At 45.1% G+C, this 4,671-nt stretch overlaps 2 pseudogenes; one reads left to right on the forward strand and one right to left on the reverse strand.

Annotated features, from left to right (window-relative positions):
• Positions 1-2,453, forward strand: part of LOC110304502 — a 7,128-nt pseudogene extending 4,675 nt beyond the window's left edge.
• A 947-nt stretch (positions 2,454-3,400) lies between these two features.
• On the reverse strand, positions 3,401-3,882 carry LOC110305225 (annotated as a pseudogene).
• Positions 3,883-4,671: the final 789 nt, after the last annotated feature.

Here is a 4,671-nt window from a genome sequence, read left to right on the forward strand (position 1 = left end):
AAGGAGGGGGGAGGGAACCCAATTTCCCGCCAAGTAACTCAGGGTCCAGTAGCAGGACGAACACGTGTGTGCCTCCAGGCAGCAGAGTCAGGTTCCAGCAGTGGGCGTGGCAGGACGAATGAGCCGGTAGCTCCACCCCAGAGCAGGCAGGCTCCAGGCTGGGGGAAGGGAGGCCACAGAGCCTAAGCTTCTCATGGCCAGTATGCCTCAAGATCTCCATCCCAAAGATCCAGGTCAGAAATATGTGTCTTCCAGTCTCAAGATCTGGATCACAGGTGAGCCTTCCAATTCTGGAGTGTAGTTCATTCCAGATATAGTCAATTTGACAAATAGGAATAGCCACTAGAGTATCCTCTCTTTTCTTTCTGTTCTTATGAGAGTTGGGAATATCCTATTCTGTCAAATCTTTCTCTGTTTCATCACTTTGTTTGTCACTCAATTAGACATCACTTTCAAACATGGGTTCTTCCTACAAACTAACTTTACTGCAAATACCCTGCAACAACAAAGCACCAATGCACATAAAATTAAAATAAGTAAGTCTGGGGACTGAAGAGATTGCTCAGAGGTTAAGAGCACTGACTAGTCTTCCAGAAGTCCTGAGTTCAATTCCCAGCAACCACATGGTGGCTCACAACCATATGTAATGGGATCTGATGCTCTCTTCTGGTGTGCCTGAAGACAACTACAGTGTACACATATGCATTAAATAAATAAATCTTTAAAAAAAAATAAGTAAATCTGATTTGTTTTGGTTTTCAAGGCACCACCAGCCCCTGGCTATAAATCTTTAAATTGAAAATAAAACAAACCACCCCCCAGTCTTTAGTTGCATATGTAGCAAAGGATGGCCTAGTTGGCCATCAATGGGAGGAGTAGCCCTTGGTCTTGTGAAGATCATATGCCCCAGTACAGGGGAACGCCAGGGCCAGGAAGCTGGTGTGGGTGGGTTGGGGAGCAGGTCGGGGGGTGGGGGGAAGGTATAGGGGACTTTCAGGATAGCATTTGAAATGTAAATGAAGAAAATATCTAATAAAAAAGGGAAAAAAACAAAACAAAACAAAACAAAAACCAGTCAACCGTCTCCACCGCCCAGGCGTGTGTGCTCAGCATACCGACATCTTCTCTCTCTTCTTATTTCAGGCATTTCTGGAGATACAGAAGCAGCTACTAGAGTACAGAGGACTAGACTTCAGTGTGCTCGAGAAACGAGTCACAGGTCGTCAGATTTCGCCAAGATTGTTGGCAACACAGAGAATCTTGTGAGGGAGTTGCTAGCTGTTCCCAACAACTACAAGGTGATCTTTGTTCAAGGACATGGCTCTGGCCAGTTCAGTGCTGTCCCTTAAATCTGATTGGCCTGAAAGCTGGAAGAAGGTGTGCTGACTAGGTGATGACCAGAGCTGGGTCAGCTAAGGCTGCCAAGAAGTTTGGGATGGGGGCTGGAGAGATGGCTCAGTGGTTAAGAGCACTGACTGCTCTTCCAAAGTCCTGAGTTTCAATTCCCAGCAACCACATGGTGGCTCACACCCATCTGTAATGGGATCTGATGCCCTCTTCGGGTGTGTCTGAAGGCAGCTATAGTGTACCTATATACATAAAATAAAGAAATCTAGAAGAAGAAGAAGAAGAAGAAGAAGAAGAAGAAGAAGAAGAAGAAGAAGAAGAAGAAGAAGAAGAAGAAGAAGAAGAAATAGTAGTTTGAGACGGTAAACATTGTCCCCTAAACTTGGAAGTTACACAAAAATCCCAGGCCCAAGCACCTGGAACCTCAACCCGGATGTCTCCTCCTATGTATACTTCTGTGCAAAGGAGACTGTGCATGGGGTGGAGTTTGACTTCATACCTGACGTCAAGGGAGCAGTGCTGGTCTGTGTGACATGTCCTCAAACTTCTCATCCAGGCCAGTGGATGTTTCCAAGTTTGGTGTGATTTTCGCTGGTGCTCAGAAGAATGTTGGCTCTGCCGGGGTGACAGTGGTGATTGTCTGGGATGACCTGCTGGGGCTCTCCCTCAGAGAGTGCCCATCAGTCCATGACTACAAAGTACAGGCTGGGAACAACTCTTTGTATAACACACCTCCGTGTTTCAGCATCTGTGTCATGGGCACGGTCCTGGAATGGATCAAGAACAATGGTGGGGCGGCAGCCATGGAGAAGCTCAGCTCCATCAAATCCCAAATGATTTATGAGATCATTGATAATTCTTAGGGATTTTATGTATGTCCAGTGGAGCACCAGAATAGAAGCAGGATGAACATAACATTTCTCATTGGCAACACCAAAGGAGATGAAACAATTTCTTGATCAGGCAGTAGAACTCAACATGATCTCCTTGAAGGGCACAGGTCAGTGGTAGGCATCCGTGCCTCTCTGTGTAACACTGTCACAACCGAAAACGTTGAGAAGCTGGCTGCCTCCATGAAGAATTTTTTGGAGATGCATCAGCTGTGAACATGACCAGCCACACTCTGCCTGTGAGCAGCAGGCAGCCTTCTGAGTAACTTGGGATTGACTACAGAAACTTAACAGACACGGATTTTTTTTCCAAATATATGCTTATTACAGATTCCTTTCTCAAAGAATAATGACTAAACATCAGGGCCCTCAGAGCTGAGGAAACTCCCAGCTAATGAATGGCCACCTTCATTCTCACATGACCTGGTAGCATTTTGAAAGCTTTTCTGTTGCTCTTCTAATGAATTCAGCCGGTCAGCCATCTTTGCTGCCCCCTTCTCTAGGTGGATTGAAGGACTTGCTTGGACTTTCTCCTGCTGGTTCCAACTGGTTATTATTAGGAGCATATCACAAGGAGGTTGAGAGGCCCTATGGGCTGGATCGACAGCAGTGAGTTTGCTGGGTTCTGCAGCTGTTGGTTAAAGTCAACAGCGACTCTCGAGTGTTTTGGATCGTCATACTGCTATTCCCATAAAGAGATAGGTATGATATGCTGTGTTTATGGAGTGGGCATTGTTTTAAACACCGTACAGTTTATATCTATGCCTTTATATTTCTAATGAGTTCTGCAGAGGCTTTTAGAGTTTGCTCAGCCCATGACTTTGTGTGTGACTGTTGTCTGTTCTAGTCACTTGTACCCTCCACCTACTGCCTTTTAAAGTCGCGTCATGAGAAGGATCTACACGTTCCATGAGTCACTTTTCTTGCTACAAGTAGAAGAAATGGTTGATTCTTTGCTTTTCGGGTAGGCTGTTAAACAAAACTCAGTCACACCCCTGCCTTCCTCCCCCAAACTGTGATCACGTGGCTGTTTTTGTAGTTTAATCAGGGCAACACTATACATTCCAGATCTATACATTGCTGAGGTCTTTTCTGGTTGTTCATGTATCAATGTTTTGTTTTGTTTTGTTTTGCAGTCTGGGTCCTTTATGTCTTTTTGTACACTAGGCCATGAATTCCTATGGAATGGGCTCCAGCAGCTCCTGCTCTTTTCCGTTAGTCCTCAGAAAGCATTCTTCTCTGGGTGGCACAGGCTGGCGCTTCAGCTGCACCCAGGTGTCCTTCTCTTTGGCTTCCTTTTTCTTCTGGTCGTTCTCCTTCACCCGCTTCAGGAAGCTGTCTCTGCTCTTCAAGCGCTTGATGTGCTCAGTCCGCACATTGATCCTCTTGGCCAGAATTTTGCCCTTAACTTGCTTGTTTACAATGATGCCCACGGCATGCTGGGTGACATTTAGACTCTTCTAGTTTTGCCATGGTAGCACTTATGGGGCATTCCTTTCTGAACAGTGCCCATTCCCTTGATGCCTACAACATCACCCTTCTTGTAGATTCGCATGTATGTGGCCAAAGGAACAATGCCATGTTTCCTAAAAGGTCTAGAGAACATACACGGGGTGCCTCTCCTCTTTCCCTTTGTGTTTGTCATTTTGGCGAGTTACTGGAAGATGGCTGCCGCAGCCGAAAGCGCATCAATGTTTTCAATCGACTGTATGGAAAACATTAAAGTCCTAAGTCATTGAGATTCACTCCTCTGCTCTTCCAACAATGGTAATTAATAGTCACCTCTCAGGCTCATTGCCACCGAGAAGAGAAGCTGAATGTCTAGCCTTTGTATTCTTGGCATTTCATACTCCCTCATGATGCAAATTCCAGAATGTGTAAAATATGGTTAGTGTTGTTGTGGGGCATTTACCGGAGAAAGATGCTCAGACATGGTTTAAGCCAATAGAAAGTCTTTTATCAGCTGGCCAGCAACTACACTGTGTTCAGGATCCCAGTGTAGCCCTCAGCCATTCTCAGGGTGGAGCTTTTAAGCACAAAAACCAGGTTCTGGGTTGGCATACTTCAGTCAACAAGAACAATTAGCCAGATGCAGGAGCTAAAAAACAAGGTTAGTACATTTTTGCGACTTTCCAGAACCACATGGACTTTGATGGATTAGGTCTTTGTTTTGGTTTTGACAGACTGAATGGCACTTCTTTTTTTTTTTTTTTTTTTTACTTTATCTGCATTTATTTTATGCTGAATTTATTCCTGTGCCATGAGTTTTTCTTCAGTTTCTTCTGGGATATCTTTTTCTTCTGTGCCACCTCCTCTTCCGGCTTTGGGACAATCTGTTCCTTCTCAGTGAGGATCTTCTCAATGTGGCAGGGGGAGCTCATGTGTGGGTTAATACGGCCATGAGCTCTGTAGGTTGAATGGCACTTCTTTTTTT

Source organism: Mus caroli, chromosome 11 (genome assembly GCF_900094665.2).
Source record: "Mus caroli chromosome 11, CAROLI_EIJ_v1.1, whole genome shotgun sequence".
NCBI classification, from domain to species: Eukaryota; Metazoa; Chordata; class Mammalia; order Rodentia; family Muridae; genus Mus; species Mus caroli.